Source organism: Canis aureus, chromosome 9, assembly GCF_053574225.1.
Source record: "Canis aureus isolate CA01 chromosome 9, VMU_Caureus_v.1.0, whole genome shotgun sequence".
NCBI lineage: Eukaryota > Metazoa > Chordata > Mammalia > Carnivora > Canidae > Canis > Canis aureus.
This window is the reverse complement of record NC_135619.1, coordinates 41,491,631-41,505,975: the sequence shown is the minus strand read 5'-3', so window position 1 is coordinate 41,505,975 and position 14,345 is coordinate 41,491,631. Positions and strand designations below refer to the sequence as shown.

Here is a 14,345-nt window from a genome sequence, read left to right as displayed (position 1 = left end):
TTAAATCTCTGCTGGTATTAAGACTTTCCACGTGTATATGCTTTAAATATTTTAACTGTATGTTGCTTGGTTGTGTGAATGACATTGATTCATTTAATGCAGATGAGAATTTTAATAACAACTTTACATTTGAATGGCCACTTAAAAATGCTTTGTAAAATATGTCTTTTATATCATTTGAGGGTCAGTATAAGAAAAAATTAAAGAGTGTGGGCTCTAAAATCAGATTTCTGTTCTGGTCCCTGCTATGCACTGTGAGCCAAGTGATCTTTGGCAAATGACCTGCCTTTTCTAAGCCTCACTTTCCTAATCATAAAACAATATATAAGGTACCGTAAAGGCCATCCAGAGAATTAAACGAGATAAATGCATATAAAGCATTTAGAACACTACCTTGCATACAGCTAGGGTTCAATATATCTTAGTTACTATTAATATCGTTGATGGATACATGAGAGCCAGTAAGTAGAACAAATGGAAACATGAGGAAACCAAGATTCAGATCAGATTCAGTGATTTACTGAAAGTCATGTGGAAAACAAAAATATCCCTCTCACTTTCAGTGCAGATCTTTCCCCATAATCCTTTAGCTTACTCATATTGACCAAATCCAGCCCAAAGACATGTTCCTTTATTTCCCATTGTGTTTCTAGTTCTTGGCTGCTTGTCAGAGTATTTTCAACTTGGTTCTTACTCTATAAGAGTCTTTCTCTTTCTTCATGAATTCTACAGCCTTGTATTACTTGGGCTTTTAATTTGTTAGCATGAGTAACAGGCATCTGTTTTTCAATAACGGAATAAAGAATAGATATTGAAGCTAAAATTTTCATAAAGGCTAGTTGTTTTAAACTAGTGATTAGCCTATTACTGATTTGTATTTAATGTAGCATTAGCCTATTATTAATTAGTATTTAATGTATCACCGAATTATTTTTATGAAGCTACTTTATTTCCTCCAAACTCTCCCCTCTTTTCCCTGAGATTGTAAAATCAAATTGGACTTTTTCTTAGGAATTGAGAAAGGAGTTTGAGAATCACACAAGTCCCTTGAGCCATTCAAAAAATAGGAATACAATTTATGAATCATCAGGTTTTTAGAAATTATTGAATGATTACAATGTGGATGTATCCTTTTTTGGCATCAAAACCATGTTTATATTGTATAAGCAGAGCACATAATATTTACTGCATTATTCTGGAAATTTGAGGTAATTTGATCATATTTTTTATTTTTTTATTTTTTTATTTATTTATGATAGTCACACACACACAGAGAGAGAGAGGCAGAGACACAGGCAGAGGGAGAAGCAGGCTCCATGCACCGGGAGCCTGACGTGGGACTCGATCCTGGGTCTCCAGGATCGCGCCCTGGGCCAAAGGCAGGCGCTAAACCGCTGTGCCACCCAGGGATCCCAATTTGATCATATTTTGTGAAAGAACAGCATTTGAACAAATTGTTTAATTCCAGAATTTGGGTGTGTAGAACTCTTATTAAATCACATTCACACCAGCAGGTCTTTATTGAATGCTTTCTGCCTAGAGGGTCCTGTGTAAGATGGTAAACTGATACTCCCAAATCCAAACCTTTCTCTTAGATTCCTCAGTTCTGCCTTCATGGTGTTTTCTATGACTATGGAGGTTGATATGAATCACCCCAAAACTGATATGAATCACCCCAAAACATGGATGTCATGGATATCAATATTGATAATGCTTGATTTATTTATTTATTTATTTATTTTTCTTTATTTCTTTACTTTCTCCAGAAAAGTGGATGGCTGTCTTTCTGGCTTGATTTGTATGTGTGTGTGTATGTTTTCTGTCTTTGTCATTGCTTTATGTATTTGTGTAGTTTCTATCTTTGACACTTTGTCTTCCTCTATGGAGTGTGTGTGTGTTTTAATTTGTTTATTCATGAGAGACACAGAGAGGCAGAGGCATAGGCAGAGGGAGAGAAGCAGGCTCCATGTAGGGAGCCCGATGTGGGACTTGATCCTGGAATTCCAGGATCATGTCCTGAGCCCAAGGCAGATGCTCACCCACTCAACTGCTGAGCCACCCAGGTGACCCCTTTATGGAGTGTGTTTTATGTGGTTTTTTTTATACACCTCTCCAGGAAGTAGGATTTGTGAGATAGGCTATAAAGTTAGCCTCAAGCTGGTAGAAGATTGATACTAGAGAATTGGAAAACATGGTGTTTTCCTTAAGAAATTTAATTTATACTCTATAGTAGAAAGAAATATATGTAAAATATAACTAGAGAAAAATATTTCAATGTATTTAGTATGTGATTACTGCTATATAAATAACAATATTTTGGCATTCAGAATAAGTAGAAATTGCTTTAGGATGGGTTAAGAAAATTTTTATAGTACTAGTAGAATTTGAGCTAGATCTTGAAGCATGGGTAGGATCTAGAAACTCAAGAAGATAATGTAGAATTCTTGGAGAGAGTAGCAGTCTTTTTTGCTGTTTTATTGTGGGGAAAATATTTTACCCATTAAAATATTGCTATGTCTGGGGTTGCTATAAAATATAGTGTGTGATTCACATCCTCGAACAACTGCAGCCCATGTAGAAACAACAAAAGAATGTATATGCTTTATGAAAGTATTTAGTTTTATGTCCTTAAGAAATGTTCGTGAAATCACACATTTGCTTTTATTTTCCACTTCATGTCATGCTGAATATCAGTACTTTTTACAATGTGAAATTAATTCCTAAGAACAAAACTTTTTTATATGATTTTTCTCTTGTGGGAAGTAAGAATTTGTCCTGTTCTTGCCATCTTTTTCCAGGAATTAGATGTTATATCAAGTATTTCCTGTCCTGTTTTTTTTTTTTTTTAAAGATTTATTTATTTATTTACGATAGACATAGAGAGAGAGAGAGAGAGAGAGAGAGAGAGAGAGTCAGAGACACAGGAGGAGGGAGAAGCAGGCTCCATGCCGGGAGCCTGACGTGGGACTCGATCCCGGGACTCCAGGATCGCGCCCTGGGCCAAAGGCAGGCGCCAAACCGCTGAGCCACCCAGGGATCCCCTCCTGTCCTGTTTTAAGTCAAGGCTATACAAGAGACCATTGCAGTGGAGATGAGATGTAATGAACAACTGGAGGAGGATAATAGCAGGGTGGACAGTGATGAGATAGATATGTGGGTGATTTTCAAGGTAGCCTTTATTGGCTAGTTGCATCTTGTCTATTGACTTTCTTTAATCAAAGATTATTCTGAGATGTTGAGCCTAGATGACTGAGAAGATTGTATAGTTAACAGAGATGAAGAATACAGGTATTTGAGTTATATTTTGCGTATATTTAATTTGAAGTTTTGACAGCATGTTCAGGGGTAGAGGTCTAGGCAGACATTAGGAATATGGGGTTGAAATTTTGAAGAGCGATCACAATTGAGGGTAAAAACCTAGAATTTCACAAAGAGGTGATAATTTATTTTGCCTGGGGAAGAGAAGAAAGAACAACTAGGAAAAATTCAATCTCTGTTATCATGGTTAACAGAAATTTCAATAATTACTAGTAAGTTAAAGCATCTTTTTGTTTAGACTTTCTAGTTAAGTCCTGAATGATTTTTTTCCCCCATTCTCTTAATTTTTGGATCTCTTGCTAGATGGCAGTAGTAGTTAATTACAAGGGCAAGGAAGGCAAGTATTGAAAGAGTTTGATAGCTTAAGTCTAAGCTCAACATTTTCATATGTTTAATAAACTTATAATTGACAGTATATTATTTCCAATCCTTTCTGTCCTTCACATCAGATCTATAAAGTAAGTGTGAAATTTTTTTTCTCTTCATATCCGGCTTTTTGCAGGATGGTTCAAGAATTATGCCTTTTGTTGGTTATTTGTCTGATATCAGGATCTCACTCTGTTCAGAAGAGAGGAAATGAGTTTAGAATTTAACTAGATTCTGATCTTACAATGTGGCACAAAGTAGTTAAAGAGAATTCATCTGTCCTACTGTATGTTTACACAAGTATAAAGCTATAAATATTTATGCTTAGGGGTTTTGCCATTATTTTGATTTCTATTTCAGCAGATCCCTTTTGGACATTCACCCAATTTAGAGTATTAAATAGTGAATCTACTTCAGAATGTAAAGGAAAGTATCTTTTTTTTTTTTTTTTTAAATTTTTATTTATTTATGATAGTCACAGAGAGAGAGAGAGAGAGGCAGAGACACAGGCAGAGGGAGAAGCAGGCTCCATGCCGGGAGCCCAACGTGGGATTCGATCCCGGGTCTCCAGGATCACGCCCTGGGCCAAAGGCAGGCGCCAAACCGCTGCGCCACCCAGGGATCCCAAGGAAAGTATCTTTATCCAATTATAAATATTTATAAAATATTGCCTGATGGTGTGAGATATGTTGACATGATTGCAAGATACCCAGTGTCAGGATAACACTGGTTAACAGTGGAAATTTAAAGAATTATTACCAAATCTGTGACTAATAAAGCAGACTCCAAAAATCAATTTTAAAAATCCTAGACTTTCCATAGTGTTGAATCTACTCAGGTGGCTTTATTTATTTATTAAAGATTTATTTATTTGAAGGAGACCAAGAGTACACCTCACATGTGTGAGACGGAGGAGAGGCAGAGAGAGAGACAGAATTTGAAGCAGACTCAGCACAGATTGGGGGGCCTAACTCGGGGCTCAATCTCCTGACTCTGAGATCATGACCTGAGCTGAAACCAAGCTGGGTGCTTAACTGACTCAGCCATCCAGGTGCCCCCACTTGGGTGGCTTTTAATTCCATGTTCATAAATGGTGTAAACAGGGACTTGTCTCTGTTGGTTGAAAGAACCCACATAGAATGGGAGATAGTGTGTACTCCTGGCTGTCAATCTGGATAATCAATTAGCTTGCACCATAGAACGTGACAGCAGAAAAAAGACAACTAACATTTTGAGTTTTTACCTTTAACAAATAGAAATTCCAAATCCATCTTACCAGACTATATCATTATTGCAAAAACACCTGGCCATTAGAAAATGGATTGCTAGAAATTGATATAGGAGCTACACTATCAGTACACAACTCCCCTACAATTAAAGAGTCTTTTCCTTTAAATAATACATACATTCAAATAGTGGGAGTACAGAGTCTTAAACCACAATATGTGCCTATTTCTCAGCCCCTGTATTTTTACCAAACCTTTGCAAGTGAATTACCCATTTCTCCTCAGTGATTTAGTTCCCATACATTTAGGAAGAGATTTCCTGGAGAAAACTAATACTGCCTTTTTTTTTTTTTTTTTTTTCTCAAAAAGGCAAATAACCCTTGAGTTTGAATCCACCACTCAGGAAAATTCAACCCCCATTGTCTTTACTCACATTCTGCAAACCAAGTAAGTCTGAACTTTGTATATTTGGATTCATCCCCACTATTAATCCTGATAACCTGAACTTTGAGAAGAATCCTCAACAGACATAGAATTGGTAGTGCCCCTCCCACTAAGACCCAGATTGACCTCTCAGAAAACTCTCCCAAGAAAAAAACAATACCCTGTAAATAAACCTTACAGGGCATAAGACTTATTAATAGAGGACTCTATAAGTCTCAAAGACTCATCATCCCTTGCAACTGTTTCTTGTAATATCCTATTTTGCCCATAAAAAATCCAATGGCTGAGGATAGAGATTTGTCTAAGATCTAGGGCAATAAATAACATAAATCCCTGCTATTATCCAGTCATCCTTAATCCCCACATGCTATTGGTATCTGTCCCTATTGGAAGCATATTTTTTTTACTCTAGTTGACTTATGGAGTGGATTTTTTTAAGGTCCTTGTTAATAGGGATAGTGTTTTTTTTGCCTTTACCTGGGAAGGACAAGAACATACCTGGACAATCATACCTCAAGGGCTTTATTGAGAGTCTTCTCAAAAGTTTTAAAGGCTGGCTTAAATGACAAATTCTTTGGAGGCTCTATTACTGTAATATATGGCTGATTTTCTTATTTGCTTCCTCTCCCAAGACTTCTCACAGAAAGAGAGTTTACCTCTTGAAACTCTAAGCCATTAAAGGACATAAGGTCTCAAAAGGCAATTTACCCAAACTGAGGTTCAATATTTAGAACATTTATTTATTTACTTAAGAGATGTCAATTCATTTATATGAGAGAGAGGTAGCGAGACCAAGCATGAGCAGGGAGGAGAGGGACAAGCAGGCTCCCCTTTAGTAGAGAACCCAACTCGGGGCTCAATCCCAGGACCCTGGGATCATGACCTGAGTCAAAGGCCAATGCTTAACCAACTGAGCTACCCAGACACCCCCATTAGGGCATTTAATCTCGTTTTTTAAGACTATAACTAGATCCTGTTAAGCTTTGAGGCATTTTAAACTTTCCAAACCCTAAAACCAAATGTCACTTCCAGAGTTTTCTTGGGCTAGCTGGTTTTGTAATTGGATCCCAAATTTCTCCTTAATGGTTCAGCCCCCTGTATTCCACATATACCCTTGGGATAATCAAGATAGTTTGGTCTTTAAGACCTTGAAGGAAAGCTAAATAAACCTGACCTGAAACACCTAAATTATCAGCTACCCTTTTCCTTTTTGTAGGAAAGGGAAGGGAACGCCCTCACGGTACTTAGTAAAAACATAAGGGCTATCACTGACTTCTAAGTTACTACAACCAAAAATTAGATCCAGGAGCCTGAAAATATCCCTCCATACCTTACAGCTGTATCTGCTACTGCCGCTTCAGTATGGCTATGAAAGAGCTTACTTCTGTTAAGGCACTCCCACATTCACACCACACATAACACCTTTCAGCAAGCTGTCTAAACTATGAAATTCTCATATGAACTATCTTTTATATCACTCTTATTGAAAAAACAGGAGTTTTAAATTTTAATTACTTAAAATTTTGTTTTCTGGTATGTAGTTTTTGTTTTTAAGTTATTTATTTTAGTAATCTGTACACCACATTTGAGACTTGAACTCATGACCCTGAGATCAAGAGTTGCATGCTCTTCTGACTGAGCCAGCCAGGCAGCCCTGGTACATACTTTTTGTATTCTAAGAAATATCCACCTAACTTAGAGTCATAGGTTCCCTATTTTTTCCCAGAAATTTTGTACTTCATGCTCTCACATGTTGTCTATGGTCAATTTTTTTTTTTAAGGGAGAGGGTCTTGCCTCTCCTCTCCCCTTCACAAACCTGAGAATCTCTGCCTTTCAAGAGGTTTTCAGATCATTTATATTTAATGTAATCATTGATATGATTGGATATACATCTATCTTGCTAAGTATTTTTGGATTTTCTATTTTTCTCTTCAATTATTTGTTCCTTTTTTCTTTTGCCTTTTATTTTATTTTTATCATTACATTTTGTTTCTGCTATTAGTTCATTTATTTGAGAGATAGTGAGCAAGCAAATATGAACAAGGGCCAGAGGAAGAGGGAGAAGCAGACTCCCCACTGAGCAAGTATCCTGAAGTGGGGCTTGATCCCAGGACCCTGGGATCATGACCCAAGCCAAAGGCAGACACTTAAGCCACTGAGCCACCCATGTGCACCTCTGCTATTGGTTTGTTAATTTTGCCACTTTTGTCCTTTAGTTGTTGCTCTAGGGTTTACAATATACTTCTTTAACTTGTGTAATAAAGTCTACCTTAAAATAATATCATACTTAATTATATTGTAACAACCTTTTATATGTTTCAATTTCTTCCCTCCCATCCTCTTACTAGTGCTGTCAAATATTTGACTTTTAATAACACTGTAATATATTGTTACTATTTTTTGCTTTAGGAATTGGGGCTCAGTGGTTGAACATCTGCCTATGGTTCAGGTTGTGATCCCAGGGTTCTAGGATCGATTGCCACATTAGGCTCCCCGTAGGGAGCTTGCTTCTCCCTCTGCCTCTGTCTCTGCCTCTCTCTCTGTGTTTCTCATGAATAAATAAATAAAATCTTTTTTTAAAAAAGTCAATTGCTTTTTAGAAAATTTTTAACATTTTAAAATTTATTTTAGAGAGCGAGTTTGTGCCCAACCAGGGTCAGGGGTGGGGGGTGGGGGGGGGCAGAAGGAGAGGAGAGAGAATCACAAGCTGACTCTCTATGCTAAATGTTGAGCCCAATGCAGGGATCAATCTCACAATCCTGAGGTCCTGATCTGAATGGAATTCAAGAGTCAGATGCTTAACCAACTGAGCAACCCAAAATTTTTTTTAAAAGAAACAAAAAGGACGCCTGAATGGCTTAGTGGTTGAGTGTCTACCTTCAGCTCAGGGCGTGATCCCAGAGTCCTGGGATTGAGTCCCATATCAGGCTCCCTGCATGGAGCCTGCTTCTCCCTCTGCCTATGTCTCTGCCTCTCTCTCTGCGTGTCTCTCATGAATAAATACATAAAATCTTTAAAAGAAAAAAGTCTTAAATTTATCCTCATGTTTACCATTTTCAGTTCTCTTTATTTCTTCATGTCAATCTAGATTTCCAGTACTACTGTGGCTGAGTAACTTTCTTTAGCATTTCTTGTTTTGCACTCTGCTGGCAGTGATTCTTCTTAGCTTTTGTCTCATGGTTTTTCTTTTATCCTCTTTTTTGAAAGATATTTTTGCTGGGTACAAAGTTTTGTATTGACAAGTTTTCCTTTCCTTTGAGTACTTTAAAAATGTCATTCTTGGTCCACTGACTTACATAGTTTTTCTGTATCTATTAGCAGTCACTTCTAATTTGCCCCTCCCACAACCCCTGGCAACCATTAATCTTTTTGATCTATAGGTTTGCCTCTTCTAGACATTTTGTATAAATGGAGTCATACAATATGTGGTCTTTTGTGTGTGACTTCTTTCACTTAGCATAGTGTTTTCAAGGCTTATCCATGTTGTAGCATTTAATAGTACTTCATACCTTTTTATGGCAGTATAGTGTTCCTTTTTTTTTTTTTTTTTAAGATTTTATTTATTCATTCAGAGAGAGCGAGAGAGAGGCAGAGACACAGGCAGAGGGAGAAGCAGGCTCCATGCAGGAAGCCTGATGTGGAACTCGATCCCGGGTCTCCAGGATCACACCCTGGGCTGAAAGCAGGCGCTAAAGCACTGAGCCACCAGGGCTGCCCTGGTTTAGGTTTTGTTGTTGCTATGGTTACCTTCAGTCCACCACAGATTTGAAATTCTTCAGCTATGGGCTGTTAATTATCTTGTGTTTAGTGTTCAGCTTGATATGCTGAAGAGTTTTCCTTATTGTTCCTTCTTAACTTTTAGCAGACCCTGCTTCCTATGCCAAATAAAGGATTTCTCAACACTGTCTTCTTCCTTCACCAACTGTTGATGCTTTTCACTCAATATGAGTATCATGGTGGAGGTAGGGGGTCATTGTCCTCCATAATGGTTTGTTCATTTGTTTTTCAAATGAATATACCTGTGCGTAATCACCACCCACAGAATTCTCTCTTTCTCATTCCCAGTCCATATCCCCCTCAAAAGATAACCAGTATTCTGATTTCTACCATTATAGACTTATTTTGTCTGTTCTTATATTTTGTGTAAATGAAATCACAATAGTATTCCTCTGTGTCAGACTTCTGTCACTAAACAATTCTGAGATTCTTCTATATTGTTGCATTGACTGGTAGAATATGGTTTTTTATTGCCATTTAGAATTCCAGTGTACTAATAATATAGCGCAGTTGATCAGTAAAGACTGTTTAAACAATTGGATACTTGTCTAATTGTCTAATTAATCATCTTCTAATTTTCTTAAAAGCAACATGCCAACATTGGCTTTGTTGCTCAGGCCAGAAATTGAAGCCTCATTCGTCTTTGTCATCTCTTTTCATACCCCATTTGTAGTCTCAGGAAATTCTGTTTATTCTTCTTTCATAATTATGGCCTGTATCCAGCCACTTCTCTCCACTTTTATATCCCTTGCCCAGAATTTTGCACAAGCCTTTTCACTACTTCCATTCCTGCCCTAAGGTCCGTTCGTTCTCCAGGCAGCAACCAGAGGAATCCCTCCACAAACGTCTCTCATTTGCTCTCAACCAGCCTTCTTTTTCACTTGAAAATAAAATCTAAAGTTTTGACCTTGCAAAGCTCTTATCTGGTTCCAGCTACCGTTTGTTTGTTTTAGATTTATTTATTTATATTGAGAAAGAGAGCACACTTATGAGTTGGGGGAGGGGCAGAGGGAGAGAGAGAATCCCAAGCAGACTCCCCACTGAGCATAAAGCCAGATACTGGGGCTTGATCCCATGATCTGAGATCATGTTTTTTTGGTTTTTGGGTTTTGTTTTTTTTTAAGATACATTTATTTATCTATTTCCAGCTATTTCTTTGACTTTATTTCCTATACCACTTTTTTTACTCAGCTTCAGCTGCTGTGGACCACTTGCACTTATCACTCCCGGACTCTCCGCCCAGGAGGCTCTTAAGCCTACACAGTCCAACACCTTGCTTCCTCATTTCTTTCTTGTCTTAGCTGAAATGTCACCTCATGGGAGAGGCTTTCCTTTAATGGCTATATCCAAAAGGCCTTTCCTGCCTCATTTTTCTTGCCTTAAGCAATATTATTTTTCATAACACTTCAACTGTTTTCATTATTACATTTAGTTATTTGTCTGTATGGCTGTCTGTTACCCCACTGCCTTCTATGAAGGCAGGGACTTTACTTATGTTCTTTACTGTATCCAGTGTGTTTTTCTAGGCCTGACATGTCAGTCCTTCAGGAATTGTTTTTGAATTATTGAATAGGGTAATTCTTTAGGACTTTTGAGTTAATGATGTATCAATTTCTAACTATAACACAGAATATTCAAGTGGCTGATTCTTTGATGTTAACATCAATTTGTTATAGGCTATAGACAATGGTTCTTTTTATCCCCCTACCTTTTTTTTTTTTTTTTTTTTTGCAGCTATTAAGGGAACACATTTGCTTAATTTTTAAAAGCGTCTATTCAGAATTAGAAAAAGAAATAGTAAACATATAGTACCAACTCAAAATTTTGGATTATTCCACATTGCTACTAACTGTTCCAAATTAAGACATCTGGTGACTGGGGAAGTTTGATTTTTCTCTGTATTTGGTTAACCAGCTGGTTGTTCTGGAAAGGCAAAAACAGTTGATTGTTCTTGTTGAAAGAAGAAGAGCATTCATTGATTTCCTTCAAAGGATGACTTTGGGTGGAAGATTTACTTGAGAAATTTGACATCTCAGGATGTTATTGAGGAAAATGCCTTTGTTTTTAAAAAGATACTTCAATGTTATATCTTCTACAGCTTGAGAAAGTATGTGTGTCATTCCCTCCTCCCCCTCCCCCTTTTCCTTGGTAACAGATTCCTGCACTTTAAAAACTGTGCTTTCCCGAAGAATTTTAGTGTATGAGATGCCATATGTTGCTGCAACCAATATCTTGAACATTCATGGGAATAAGAATAGCATATTCAGACTCACTAAGCAGGATTAATTTACAAAGACATTAAGTCTTAGTCATTAATGAATATGATATTTAAAATGACATGAAGTTGTAGCAGATGTCAGTTTAGCATACTTTCCACTAAATATTCAGCACTTCTTCCCAGTTTAAAACAAATGGCTCTTTGGCAAATTGTTTCAAAGCCAATTCTGTGTTAGTTTAAAATATATACACAAATTTCTCTAAATTTCTGATATAAATGCTTTCTGAGAGACGTTCTGCTGAAGTTAAGCCAGTGCATGCATTTTATCCCAAGGTATTGTCTCTTCTGAGACATACTGATAATGGAGTGACTATGACTATTTCAATCTTCCAGGTTTTCTGAAATGAACATTAATAACCAAATTCCTAAGATTTGCTTGTGCAATTTTGCTTCAGATAGGCTGACATTAGATATGCTTGATAAATAATAAGCCTCTTTAAATGCCCAGCATAGAGATTTTGTGGCTACCATGAGATTTTTCATGTTCGCCACTGGCACATGTCATTAGACATTAGTAGCTACTTCTTCCAGGTGCTCTCCTGATATAGCCTACCCCCCTTTTATTTATTTTTTATTTTTTTAAAAGAATTTATTTATTCATGAGAGAGAGAGAGAGAGAGAGGCAGAGGGAGAAGCAGGCTCCCTGCAGGGAGCCTGATATGGGACTCCATCGCGGGACCCCAGGATCACGCCCTGAGCCAAAGGTAGATGCTCTATCGCTGAGCCACCAGGTGTCCCAGCCTACACCCTTTTAAAAAATAAGTATGATATATGCTTATTATACAGGTAACATAGGCTATCCCTATTTTTTATTTTTATTTTTTAAGATTTTATTTATGAGAGACACAAGGAGAGAGAGAGGCAGAGACACAGGCAGAGGGAGAAGCAGGCTCCATGCAGGGAGCCCGACATGAGACTCCATCCCGGGCCTCCAGGATCATGCCCTGGGCCAAAAGCAGGCGCTAAACTGCTGAGCCACCCAGGGATCCCCTAGCTGTGCTTTTCTCATCAGTTTAGTGAACATAGCAGTACTTATGGGGTTATTATAAGGTTATATCATCATTGGTAAAAATTTTAGCAACATAGAAAAATACCAGGAAGGCAACACACACACACACTTACTCCAGATATTTGAAATACATCTAATGAACATTATTCTAGAGACTTTTCTGTGCATATATACAGATAGAGTGAGCAAAAACGTGAATAGGAATAATTTTATGAAAGCAGGATGATATATTATACATTTTCTCTAAATATTATATTTAGTTTAACTTGGATTTAACAAACAAAAAATAAATAAAATGAAAGTAATTGCTGAAATTCCGGTGTTTGTTTGTTTGTTTGTTTCTTTCTTTCTTTCTTCTTCTTTTTTTTTTTTTTTTTTCATGTAACGTATTAATTCTCTTTGAATATAACCTAAAGAAAAGGTGAATGATACTAAGAGGTTCAGGTCATTTTGTTTTGCACTTTTTAAAACTACATGTTGCAGGTGTCTACACAACTCCTTAGTAAAGTAGGATGTAGGATGTAGGTTTTTCTGGTGACCAAATAGCCTTTCATGTGATGACTGGGGGACTCAGACTTCTTTCATTTTATGGCTCAACCATCCTGTAGGGCTTTGAAATGCGCTGCATCCAGCCAGCAGATGGGTGAAGAGAACGTGAAGACACACCACCTCTTGATCACCTGCCCCAAGCATGACATGATTCACTTCTACTTGCAAAAATCACTCACTGAGACTGAGGCAAATCTTGATGGGGGACCTCGTCTCTGTTTTCTCTTCGAGGCCCCATGAAATGTTCTATACCAAATCCTAGGTGTATTACACTCCTTTCAGCTGCTTCTCATCCCCCAGGTTAGCCTGGAGACCTTAGAAATGTAATGAGCCCTAGAAGCCCTCTTTGCTGAGCTCCTGCATTAGTAAGTAAAGTGTTTATTTCTGAGTTTCTCTGAGGTTGCCTACCTTCTTCCTCAGTTGGCTTCTTTCCAAATTTGGGTGTATTCATACATACTATTTTTTTTTATGTTTTTATAATGAAATAGGTGATTGGGCAGAGGTTGGTGGTGGCATTCATGATTAGCCTGAGTCATCGCAGATCTAGAATTGAAATTGACGTAGGAGCCTTTCAGCATAGGAACATTCCTCATGTGTATGTACCTGAAATCCTTTCCTATCTAGAACCGCCAAACACCCACAATATTTATCAAGGATATTTTTAAAAAGTGCCGTTTTGAATAATACTAGTTTATAGAAAAGTTGAAAAGATACTACGGTTTTGTACCCTTTACTCAGTTTCTCTAATATTAGTGTAGCAATATTACATTTACCAAAACTAAGAAATTAACACTGGTACAATACTGTTAACTATAAAGTTTATTTGGATTTCACCAGCTTTCCACTAATATCCTTTTTCTGGTCAGTCCAGTCTAGGATACCATGCTGCATTTAGTCATCAAACCTCCTTCATCTCCTCCAACATGGTATAGTCTCTCAGACTTTATTTTTCATGACCTTGGAACATTTGAAGAGTACTAACCAGATATTTAAGGATGTTCCTGAATGTGGGTTTATCTGATATTTTCTCTTACACGAGGCTGATGAATTTGGGGAAAGAGTAGCAGAGAAGTGAAATATTTTCCTCATCATGTCACACCATGGGGCAAGTGACATCAACATAACTTATGGCTGATGAAGTTATTATTATGTTTTACTCTTTCCATACTCTATTCTTTGAGGCAGGTAATTAAGTTCAATCTGTACTGGAGGGGAAGAGAATTAAGCTCCACCTCCTGGAGGAGGTATATCTACTTAAATTATTTGGAATTCTTTACTCATTTATTTAATTATATAAACATTTATTTTTATCAGTATGGATTCATGGCTATTTATTTTATTCTTTGGTACTTGTGTCTTTTTTTTTAAGATTTTATT

The 14,345-nt window shown here is 37.2% G+C and overlaps 1 protein-coding gene across 9 annotated transcripts in view; it reads left to right on the top strand.

Annotated features, from left to right (window-relative positions):
- WDR89 (WD repeat domain 89) overlaps nt 1-14,345 on the top strand; it is a 44,839-nt gene that overhangs the window by 7,490 nt on the left and 23,004 nt on the right. For 5 of the 9 annotated variants that reach the window (XM_077909575.1, XM_077909576.1, XM_077909574.1 and 2 more), the window contains one exon: nt 5,280-5,357. The exons of the other annotated variants lie outside the window; for them this stretch is intronic. The gene's annotated coding sequence lies outside the window, so the exon portion shown is untranslated. The remainder of the gene's footprint in view (nt 1-5,279; nt 5,358-14,345) is intronic. 9 annotated transcript variants of the gene reach the window in all.